This window comes from Lotus japonicus, chromosome 1 (assembly GCF_012489685.1).
Source record: "Lotus japonicus ecotype B-129 chromosome 1, LjGifu_v1.2".
In the NCBI taxonomy this organism is placed as follows: domain Eukaryota; kingdom Viridiplantae; phylum Streptophyta; class Magnoliopsida; order Fabales; family Fabaceae; genus Lotus; species Lotus japonicus.
In genome coordinates this window covers 28,598,438-28,611,068 of record NC_080041.1, presented here as the reverse complement: position 1 = coordinate 28,611,068, position 12,631 = coordinate 28,598,438, and positions in this window count along the sequence as shown.

Below are 12,631 nucleotides of genomic sequence, written 5' to 3'. Positions count from 1 at the left end.
AAAATCGCAAAACAATTCCCCGGCAACGGCGCCAAAAACTTGTTGGTCAATTCGCAAGTGTACGAAAACCTCCGGGTTTTAAATTATCGAACCACAGGGAATTAGATTGCAAATTCAGTTTAAGATTCAAGTTCAAAGTTGAAAAGCAAGTAAAATTCAGTTTTAATAGCTGGTTGTTTCTTGAGTTTGTAAAAGACAAGAAATCACGTAATAAAGCGATTGAAAAAAAAAACAGAGATGAAATTTCCTTGGGTTCTTGTTCAACTAATTCAGTTTTAGCAAACCTTTCTATTCAATCAATCCGGAGTCTCTCCTTGATGTTCTAGCCTAGATAGTCATCTATCGATGCCTCGTAAAGAAAACCCTTCCTAACCAATAGATAGGTTCAATTCCTTGATAACCTAAACAATTGCTAGGAGCACTAAGCATACAAATCAGGCCAACAGACCCCAACCCTTCCTGTATTCCTAGCAGCAAGTATAGAAGGAGTAATCTCACCACAAGTCCCAATTCTATAACAAACTATCGTTATGTTTATAGAAAAGTAAAAAGCTAGCATGCATTCAAGCTTGAAAGGTAAAGCATAGAAGTGAGATTCAAGGGTTTACTCAGAACATCATGAATAGAAATGTATTGAAAGCTAAAACATCCAAAGTCTTACAAAGAACCCAAAGCAAAAGGGGTTTTAGCCAAGCATGGCTATGAAATCCATGCTAGAAAATAGAGATAAAACCTGGAACATAAGACCTAGGGAAAGCTCCCAAAGCTTCAGAACTCAAGCTCTCTCTTCTAACTTATGTAAATAATTGATAAAAATGACAAAAGGTACAAAAGAAATGACAAAAAGCCTATTTATAGGCAAACAGGTCGAGTCTGGGCGCTCAGGCGCCAATTCAGAACGCCTGAGCGCCCATTGCATGTAAAAACATGCTCTCTGGACCCAATTAGCGCCTAGGCGCCCATCCCCCAGCGCCTAGGCGCTTAAGCTCGCCTGAAAAGGGCTTTTTGGCTTCTGAAACTCCTCTTTTCAATCCTCTTTAAGTTTCCCATCAATTCCAAGCTTATTGGCCTTCTTCCTTCTTCAGTTCCTGATCTGAAACTTAACCAACAAGCCAAGGAAAATTCTAGAAGCTCAAAGAGCTTATTAGCACAAGAGATCCTTCAATTAACACAATAAAACCATGCAAGTCCTAAACTTTACCTAAAATGCAAGAAAACTCCCTATAAAACTACTAAATTACCAAAACAAAATAAAGACTAAAGAAAAGATAAAAAGGCATGAGAATGCATTAAACACTACATGAGACTTAACAAAAAGACTCAAAACTATCAAAGAAATGACCCTAAAAACACTACTAAGATAGGGTCATCACCTTGTTTCTAACTACATCACCTTTCTCATTCAACTTGTTTCTGAACACCCATTTGGTTCCAAATACATGGACACTTTGAGGTTTCTTCACTAGGCTCCAAACATCATTCTTTGAAAATTGATTCAGTTCTTCTTCCATAGCCAGAATCCAATCCTTGTCCTGAAGAGCTTCATCAATTGACTTGGGTTCAATTAAGGACACCTATCCTTTCAGATTAAGCAAGGTCTCTCCAGAGGGTCTGAAGGCTGATATGGTTCTGACTGGTTCATCTTTGTTGCCCAGAATCAATTCCTTAGGATGAGCCGCAGTGATTCTGCTATTCTTCTGAGATTGTGAATCAGAGGGACCAGCTTCTTCTGGTTCATCTTCCTCTGGCTCAACTTCCTCTGGAGCTTTGCCTTTGTCAGAAACATTTATGCTTAAATCTGCAAACTTCTCAACTAGCTTTGACTGATCAGAGTCAAGCTTATCATCAAATCTAACATGTATAGATTCTTCAATTGTTTTAGCATCAGTATTATAAAATCTAAAACCTTTAGATCTCTCAGAGTAACCAAGTAATAGACATTTAGACGATTTAGCATCAAACTTATGCAATCTATCCTTAGTATTAAGAACATAACAAACACAACCAAAAGGATGAAAGTAAGAAATGTTGGGTTTTATATTCTTCCACAATTCATAGGGAGTCTTATTCAGAATTGGTCTCACAGAGATTCTGTTCTGAATGTAACACGCTGTGTTTACTGCCTCTGCCCAAAAGTGCTTAGCCATGCCAGTTTCTTGGATCATGGTTCTAGCCATCTTCTGAAGAGTTCTGTTCTTCCTCTCAACAACACCATTTTGTTGAGGAGTTATGGGACAAGAGAAATCATGTGTAATTCCATAGGAATCAAACAGGCTCTCAAACTTATCATTCTCAAACTCTCCACCATGGTCACTTCTGACACGCACAATCCTACAAGCCTTCTCGTTTTGCACTTGGGCTATGAAGGTAGAGAACACAACATGAGACTCATCCTTACGGGTTAGAAATTTTACCCATGTCCAGCGGCTATAGTCGTCAACAATGACCATCCCATATCTCTTGCTACTTATAGACTCAGTTTTCACTGGTCCTGTAACACCCCGATTTCGGTGGTGCCACTTTAGTGACTTTAAATCAATAGTGCGGAAAATGCGTAAATATTTTTTTCGTTTTCTTTTTAAAGAGAAGACTTAACATAATGAAGACTCAACCCAAAGATAATAAACATAAAGTAATTGGAGATAGTGCCCGCAGGCGAATAAGTACATCCCATGGTCAGAGCCATGAGTTTTGTGAATACAGTTTTCAAGAAGATAAGTCAGCTCCAAACGGCCTTCGAAAGACTTCCTATGCCCGACAAACTCCCTGTGATCCTCCTGGAAGAGAACCACACAAAAGCTAATAGTCGGGGATCTTCCCTGCCCCAAAATGAGAAATGACAATCAGAGCTGTGAAAACAATCCCCCATATAATATACTCCTAACATCGACCCTCATCCGATCATGCATGAAGTCCGGGTCCACGTCGAAGGCCAGTAGTAGTCGTTGCGCTCAGGATCCTCCCCGAACGACGAACCATCTTGAATCAGCTGTTGGACGTCTGGCAGCAGGCCGACCGCCCAAACACAACCATACACACATAGCCAAGGCGCTGGGGTCAACTCACAGAATATAATAGATAGTACAAGCAACATGTGATGAATAGAGGGGTATATATATATATATATATATATATATATATATATATATATATATATAGGTTGTATATATACATATAAGTTCTGTATCGTCTACCCTAAGGTATATACATAACATGTTATCAGATTTCGAATAACAATTCAATATTCAATATCTCAACAATTCAATAAGTTATATCTTGAAAACTCAATAAGCAACATCTCAACGAATATAGTTAAGTGCATGGTATGCCAATGCAATGTCATGCTCAAAATATGATCCGGATAAAATGTCACCCTCACGATGACCCGAAGCATCTCGCTCCGCTAAAGCATCTCGCTTTTATGAAGCATCTCGCTCCTATAAAGCATCTCGCTTTTATGAAGCATCTCGCTCCTGTGAAGCATCTCGCTCCAATGAAGCATCTCGCTCCGATGAAGTCCGATCTGAGATCGTCCTTCGGAAAGCAGCACACTTTCCAAGAAATGTATGCATGAATGCAATATGGTTAGCCAAACAACGAATCGTCCTCACCAAGGTACGCATGTCTAGCTAGAGTACATTGTTTCTACCACTCCCTAAGGTACACAAAGAATGCTAATCGCATTTGGTAACTTTCCTAGTCACTTGGGCTCACCGTCTCGATGGCCAACCAAACTGCTCAACGAGCAAAAGAATGCAGCTCGCACTCAGTGACCTTTCAACTTACTATGGCTCACCATCTCGATGGCCAAACAAACTGCTCAACGAGCAAAAGAGTATCAACATACTCAGAACTGACTAGTTCCCCGGCTTATCCCTTGGATTGGCCAACCAATAAAACTCGCTCACCGAGCAAAGTGCCAACGCACAATGGTTTCCCGAAAAACCTGGATCCGACGACACTTCTCATTTTCAAAACACTTATGTTCAAGCCCTAAACTTTCATCTGAGTCTTTTATCATTATATTAAGGGTTTTGAGGTTGTTCAATACATTATGGAGGTTCATTATGAAATTGTTTAAGTTTCGTCTCTAATCCTATTAGTTTCAAAGATCCCATAATTCCAATGATTCCCTGTAGAAGGTCTCAAAACAAAAGGTCCATCATCACCCAAGTAATGGCCCGAGAAGTTCCCAGGTAAGCTGGCCGGGCACAATGCCTCATTAAAAGCCCTTCTTGCCTTAGACAGAACAACCCAAGTTCTTACGTGAATTCAAATGGGGTTTTTCCAATATCATTTTCAAACTCAATTTTCCTTTGAGAAGGTCTCGATCCATAAAACAATAATAGGGTACGAACCTCGGTCCGTCCCATCAAACTTTATCCAAAAACTCATCAGGAGTCTGGCATAACTACCCGTTATCCACTTTCTTGACGTTCCTCACTCATTCGCACAATTCCACGGTATATTCAATATAGTCAGCAATTCAAGTGCGTAATAGAAAGACACAATATAATCCAAATATCATGTGAACAAATAATCACATAGCCTATAGTTAACCATCTAACAATTAAGCATGCGAGTCAATTATCAACATATCAATGCGATAAATCCTAATCTCCCATGTCGGCCGAAGCCTCCAGAAAACATTTTTCAGAACATTTCATGCAATATTTGGGCAGGATTTAACAAATAAGTCGAATAAGTCGACTCTAGGTCATTAGCTAATAACGGTGAGTTTCCACTCACTATCACAATATATTCAAGTCGAATTTATCGACGCCTACACACAAAAATAGCTAGTAAGTAAGTTGCCCTAACCTCAAACTCGTCCAGTGTGTTCAAGCAAGGCTCCTTCACAATCCTCTTTTCCTGCTCCAAGTATTCCTCCAAACGAATCTTCGAGCAAACGAAGCGAAAGTCAATCAAAACAAGTCAATTCGGTCAAAACAATACTAACTAGCGTTGGACAAAGCTTAAGAAGCTTCAGAGTACAATATTTAAGCATGGATAGACGACAGAACCTCGTTTGCTAAAACGAGCATAACTCGAGCTACAGAACTCGGAATGACACGAAACTAGCGCCAAAATTTCGACAATCGAAAGAGCTATGCAATGGCTCAGGTCATAGAGACCCAAAAATTATTTTTGGACATGGTACCCTAAGCAATAGGTTTCGGCCACTATGTAAAATAGGGTTTCCGAACTTTTTCTTCGATCCAAATCGATTCCTAGGTATTCTTAGGCGATATCTAGGCCAAGGAAACTCTCATAAAAATTATCGAATCGAAAACTGTCGCAGGGGTATTTTGGTCAATATATTCAGCTCAGAATTTCAAAATCAGAGTTTCGAAAAACAAATTAGATGTGGTTGATACTAACGATGATTATGGCAACTAATCTTACTAACGCTAAGCTAAGTCGAGGGTTTTAAGCCCAAAGGTTGGAACTTTAGCCAAAAAGGGTATTATGAGCAGAATTGAAACTCGGCAGCAATTCGGCAAGAATCGGCGAAATGTAATCCGCTAAACATGCTCAGGGGCACGCAGGGAATAAGTTTAGATAGAAAGATGAAGTTATTTGGATAGTTTTTGCAAAAACCTCAAAACTAAGAGTACAGAAAGACATAGTGAAAAGCGGCAGAATTTACTATCAGAAGTAGGGATTAGCATTAGTACCTTGAGACCTACGCAAAGCAACGAACTGTGGGACGATCAGGCAAGAAACGGCGAAAAACTCTTCTCCTCCTCCTTCCTCCTTGGCCGCGGGTTTGGGTGGGTTTTTGGGTGAGATTTTTGGTTTTTCATTCTTCAAGCTACACATATATATAGGGAATGAAATGGAAGATATTTATCAAAGATCGGATAAGGATGAATGGATATTTATCAAAGATCGGATAAGGATGAATAGATATTTATCAGAGATTGGATAAGGATGAATAGATATTTTGTAAACCGGTACAAATTTGTTTAGATATCGGAGGATTTAACTCATAGAGTTAAGATAAAAATATAAGAGTGATTCCGATTTTTCCGGCTTCATTCTCCGTGAATTCTAAGATAGGTTTTGGCGACAGAATTCCAAAACTAAACAGAGGTTTCCTTGTATTTTAGGTGACTAACGCAAAGTCGGTGTAAAACTATTTTACCCGATAAGTTACTTTTTGCAGTGGATGTCGGAAGAGAAAACTTCCTTCTGAAGAAAGATGGGAAACATTAAGAGAAATGGGTGTATGCGTGTGGAATCTTCATTTGAAGCTCCAAATAGAAAAAGCCTTCATCGTCGGTTGATTTTAGGTTTCCTTGAACTATCAGGGTTTTAGTTTCGGCAAACTTCCGAGGATTGGAATCGGACGTTCATAGATTCTAGGGTTTCGCCTCGAAACGATTGTCGTATAAGGATTAAGAGAAGTTCTAACATTTCTCTGAAAATTTTTGGAATTAGTTTGCATCATGACTTTAAGTGTAAACTAGCTATTTACTAGGGTTTCTGCCCTAGGTTTAAGCGTATATCGATCGTGTTATACCTTTTATCGATCTTGATGCAATCCTTAGACTTTTCCTGAACTTTCTCCTTCACAAATTTATTCTTTCCGATAAACTCTTGTTCAGGTTTTCGTTCACGATACGTCAAGCCTAATCATAAATGGAAATCTCTTCCACTTATTTTAAGCTTAAAAACTTGGGTCTTACAGGTCCAAACAGGTCGATATGCAGAAGTTCCAACGACCTTGAGGTTGAGACAACATTCTTTGCCTTGAAAGGTACTTTTGTGAATTTGCTTTTCTGACATGCTTCACAAAGAGCGTCTGAAGAGAACTTCAGAGTGGGTAAGCCCCTGACAAGGTTTAGCTTGATCAGCTGAGAAAATCTTTCTCATACTGGCATGCCCTAACCGTCTATGCCATACCCATTGCTCTTCATTAACAGACAGAAGGCACTTCACATTCTGAGCCTCCAACTTAGATAATCTGATCTTATAAATGTTGTTCTTCCTCTTGCTGTTAAACAGAACAGAGCCATCGATATGACTTACAGCCCGGCAGGACTTTTGATTGAAGATAACATCATAGCCCTTGTCAGCTAATTGACTTATAGACAATAAGTTATGAGTTAAACCGTCTACCAATAAAACATTGTCAATGCATGGACTACTATCTACACAAATAGTACCAGTACCAACAATTTTACCCTTTTCGTTGCCACCAAAGCCAACTTCGCCTCCAGGCTTAAGTTTTAGCTTTTGGAACATACGCCTTTCTCCCGTCATGTGACGCGAGCATCCACTGTCCAGATACCATGATTGGTGTTTCAGTGGAGCTATCAAGGATATCTGCAACATAGACAATCTTATCCTTAGGTACCCACTTTCTGGGTTCTCTCTTGTTAGTTACCCCAGAGGTTCTGATCACCTTGGGTTTCTCAACATGGATATGTAAAGGAATTTTTGCATGATATTTAGACTTGGAGAAATATCCCTTTTTGAGAGGGGGTTTAGCAACTTCAGCAGGTAAAGGGTCAGGCAATATGGTACTAGAGGGAACAAAGCATTCATACAAGGATTTAGCTTTAGGCATAGAAGGCTCATTTCTAATTGGTTTAGAATAGCCAATGCCATGCATTCCATTTCTGCTTACGCCATAGATCATTGAAGCCATTAAGCTTCTGTCTACGCTTTTAGCTAGGAATCTTTGAAAAGATTTTTCATACTTAGATTCATGCTTACTATCAGAGGCATCACAGGCAATAACTTCTTTTAACTTAGCAATTTGATTCATAAGCACAGAGTTAGAATTCACTAAAGCATGGTTATCATTTTTCAAATCAGAAATGATTTTTTCATGTTCAAAAGGAGTCTTAGAAGCAGCAGATAAGTCCTTTTTCAACTTTTTATGCTTATACAATAAAGAGTTATACTTATCCATGATATCAGACAAAGCATGTTTCAGTTCAGAGGTTGAGAAATAAGCGAATACCTCATTTTCATCGTCTGAGTTAGGATCTCCTTCTGATTCTGAGTCAAAGTCAACAACATCCTTTGACTCTGCTCCTTTGTCTTTGACAATAGCCATGAGTCCTTGGACTTCACCATCGGAGTCATCATCCTCTGACTCTGATTCGTCAAAAGTCACCATCGGACTTTTCTTGGTCATGAAGTGCTTCTTTGGCCTCTTGTCCTTTTTCAGCTTTGGACAGTCACTCTTGTAGTGCCCTGATTCTTTGCACTCAAAGCATGTGACTTCTTTAATTGAGGACTTCTTATGGCCTGAGGATTCAGACTTTCCTTTGGCCTTTCCAGAGCCTTTGTACTTGCTCTGCCTGTGCTTCCAGATACGGTTGAGCCTTTTTGAAATCAGAGTCAACTCATCTTCATGAGAATCTTCTGATGCTTCTTCAGATTCTTCTGCTTCAGCTTGGAGAGCTTTTGACTTCTCAGATTTAGCCTTCTCAGATTTGGATTTCAAGGCTATAGATTTCTTCCTCAGATCTTGCATCTCTGACCGCTTCAGCTCATGACATTTTAAAATGCTGATGAGTTCTTCTAAACTCATACACTCAACATCTCTCGTAAGCTCTATTGAAGTCGCCAAGGACATCCAGCTTTCAGGAAGACTTCTGATGACCCTTATGACATGATCTTTTGTTGTGTAGCTTTTGTTGAGAGGTCCTATTCCAGCTACAAGCAACTGAAATCTGGAGAACATTTCCTCTATGGACTCGTTGGGCTCCATGATGAAGGACTCATACTTCTGGATCAAGGACAATGCCTTTGATTCTTAGACTTTCTTGTTTCCTTTATGAGACAACTTCAGGGATTCAAAAATGCCCTTAGCAAACTCACGATCTGTAATCTTCTGGTACTCTTCATAAGAGATAACACTTAGAAGAATAGCTCTAGCTTTGTGGGGTTGTGAGTAAAGCTTCTTTTGCTCTGTAGTCATCTCTGACCTTGGGATCTTCTTGCCTTCAACATCAACTAGATGCTCATTGCCATCCACAATAATATCCCAAAGATCTGCATCGAAACCCAGAAAGAAACTTTCAAGTCTATCTTTCCAATATTCGAACCTTTGACCGTCGAACATGGGAGGCTTTGCATTGTAACCATCTTTTTGCGTTTCACTGGTGGTAGCCATTGTTTTTCACAACGGCCCGGATCACTGAACACTATTAAGTGTGGTAATCAGAACTTGCGCTCTGATACCAATTGAAGGTATGAAAAACGGTAGAAAGGGGGGGGGGTTTGAATAACGTTTTCAGAATAAAACTTCCACCTTAAAGATTTTAACAAATCTTTCGAGAACAAAGTGCTTAAGATAAGAGATAGAAAAAAACACAAGGATTTTATCCTGGTTCACTTGATGACTCACTCAAGCTAATCCATTCCACCCGTTAAGGTGATTTCTTCCTTCTTAGAATGAAGGCAATCCACTAATCAGGTAAATGTTACAACTGCAGTTGAACCTTCAAGTGACTAACAATACACTGACTTAGCTCACACTATGATTCACTCTTTTAGTCTTCTCTAGGATCCGATCAAACTTGATCTCCTAAAGGTAACTAAACAATTGTTTAAGAAAGAATGTTTACAAGAAATTTGCTTCTGAAAAGCTAATAGTAAACACAATGAATTCAGATGAAAGAATTCTTAGAAAGTTTGAGTATAGCTTGCACGTGTGAGATTCTTCCAACCGCATCTTTCAATCTCCAGCCTCTATTTATACGCCAAGGATTAGGGTTTGAACGCTGCATGGGAATGCTACCGTTGGAGGGCAGTTCTGGAAATTCCAGCTTCTGCTGTGGCTGAGAATGTTAACTAGGTCGTCAGGATAGTACATTTGCTTTTGTACTTGGATAGTGACTTAAACTTTAAACCTAGTAGACTTATGATCAGGGGAATGCTTTATGTTGGAACTTGTGAAGCTCGTTGATCAGAGTTAGAGGGAAGCAGAGATCCTCTTACCGTTGTATCTTCTGATTCTGAACTCAGAGGGAAGTACATGGTCTTCAGAGTCATCTTGCTTCTGGACTTCAGAGTTTCCACTTTTCAGCTTTTGGATCTTCAGAGTCTTCTACACCATCAGAACATCTGAACCTTCAGAGTGTCTGGGTTGTTAGAACGTCTGGATCTTAAGAACTTCAAGTGACTGAATCCATATCAGAGCTTGTATGACTTCAGATCTTCTGAAGCGTTTCGACTGTTCAGAGTGAACATAGATGTTGCGAAAGCGTTGCTTGGGTCACTCTTTAGGCACAGTGCTTCTGATTTGTGTGAGATAAAATTGAGGTCAGAGCCTGTAAATAGCACACTCAGAAAAACACGTTAGAGTACCATAATTGTTCATACTAAAATGTTAACTTGTAATCATCAAAACATAGAGTTGTACTACTCGATCAAAACTTGATCTTACAGAGCCCGCCAAGGACTTGGGCCTCCCTTCCCGAGGCCCAACTGGCCCATCAAGATGAGTTGAAGTCGCTAAGGCCCAACTCCACACCTATAAATAGGGGACGGTTACCAATTTTAAGGGACTCTTGGCTCATTTAAGAAATATTCAGATTGAAATTCAGTTATTCTCTCTCTCTCTAGCAGTTAGAACTTCTCTCTCTAAAACACTCGTATCACTTTCCTCACACTATGGGTACTCTACCCCATTCAATGTTCTCAGGATAGAACACTTAGACAATCAAGTCACTAGGCATAGGGACTATGATCTGAACAGAGGATCAAGGAAAGAAGGAAAACACATGACATGAAATGACTTTCTTTGCTCAAGGCACAAGTTCATGGTGGAAATTGATGTTTTTGATGTAAATATACATGATCAGATGTCAAGAATGAGTTTCGAAGCTCGAGATCTTACCAAGACAATATTCTGGAAATTTTCCGGTGAAAGTTCACCAGCGATGATGGCGGCTCGCGGTGGTCCACGGCGGAGAAGTCGCCGGAGATGGAAAGGAGTAGCTGGTTTTCATGATTTCTCTGCCCTGAACGCGGAGGTGACGTCCGTTTATTAGAGTACACTATGTAACGTGTAAGAGAAGAAACTGTTAGTTAGTTTGCTGATTGTGTATACAGTCAGCTATAGTGTTAGTTATGATTAGCTGTCATAGTTAGTTATGCAGAGCTGTCATACCAGCTGTAATAACAGAATCAGTTAGGATTGTTAGCTTCATCAACAAGCTAAGTGCTCTTCTATAAATACTGATGTAATCTCTTGAATCTGTAGCTTTTACAAATCAATACAAATCAGTTTTTTCATTTACAGTTTTCAACATGGTATCAAGAGCGTAGTGTGATCCTTGAGATCTCTCACTCTTATTTTTCGCTTCTTCTTCTTCATCACCATGGCTGTTGAAGTTCCTGAGATTCCAGTTCCAGTGGCTCAATCACTGTTGAGTTCTTCCGCTCTAGTTCACAAGCTTACCTTAAAGCTTGATGATACAAATTTTTTTTCATGGAAGCAGCATGTGGAAGGGATTGTGAGAACTCGCAGATTGCAGAGTTTTCTTGATCATCTAGATATTCCACCAAGATTTCTCAGTGAAGAAGATCGTGTGAATGTAGTTAAAAATCCTGCATATCAGGTTTGGATTCAGCAAGATTCAGCGCTTTTCACGTGGCTCATCCCTTCTCTTTCACCAACTGTGCTTCCTACAGTGGTGAATTGCTCCCAGTCATGGCAGGTTTGGGAAGTAGTGCTTGATTTCTTCCAAGCACACTCGTTTACACAATCAACAGAACTCAGATCTGAAGTTCGCTCTATTTCCAAGGGATCGAAGACTTGTTCCGATTATCTCAAACACTTCAAGTCGATTGTTAATGCGTTGATCACCATTGGTGATCCTGTTTCCTATCGTGAGCATCTCGAAGCGCTTTTCGATGACCTACCTGATGACTATAGTCGTCTTCAGACGATTGTGTACAATCACGATATGCCAAGCCCGATCTCGCACATCGAAGCGATGATCATTGCTCACGAAGCGCGTTTGGATTGCACTCGTTCGCGGCAGATCAATGCGAATCCACCATCAGCGCTTCTGCCTCAGGTGTCGCCACCTCCGTCTGCACCTGCTCCGCCGTCGACACCGTCGGAAGTGAATTACGCTTCCAGTTCAGTTGATTCCTCTTACGAGGAACACTCCTATGATGATGGCGGTGGCGATCGCGGTGGCTACACTTATTCGCGTGGTCGCGGAGGCTAAGATGGACGTGGCGGCAGTCGTAACTTTTCTCGCAGCGGCTACGATGGACGTGGCGGTGGTCGCGGAAGAGGAAGCAAGGTAAAATGTCATATTTGCTCCAAATATGGTCATGATGCCAGTATATGCTATCATCGTGGATCTTCTTCTCACTCTACTGGCATGTTTGGCATGAACTCTGGTTTTGGCATGAATTTTCCTAATTTTCCTATGATGCATATGATGCCTCAGTTTGGTTTTCCTCCTTACTGTGGTCCTTCACAATTTGGAAGGTCTACACAATTTGGCCAGCAATTTAGTACTGGTGCATCATTTCCTGGTTTTTTCTCTTGTCCTGGACTTGGCATGGGGCACCCTTCACATCATTTTGCTTTTCATCCCTTTGCTGGTTCATAGTGGAACAGTGCACCTTCCTCTCAATTCACAGG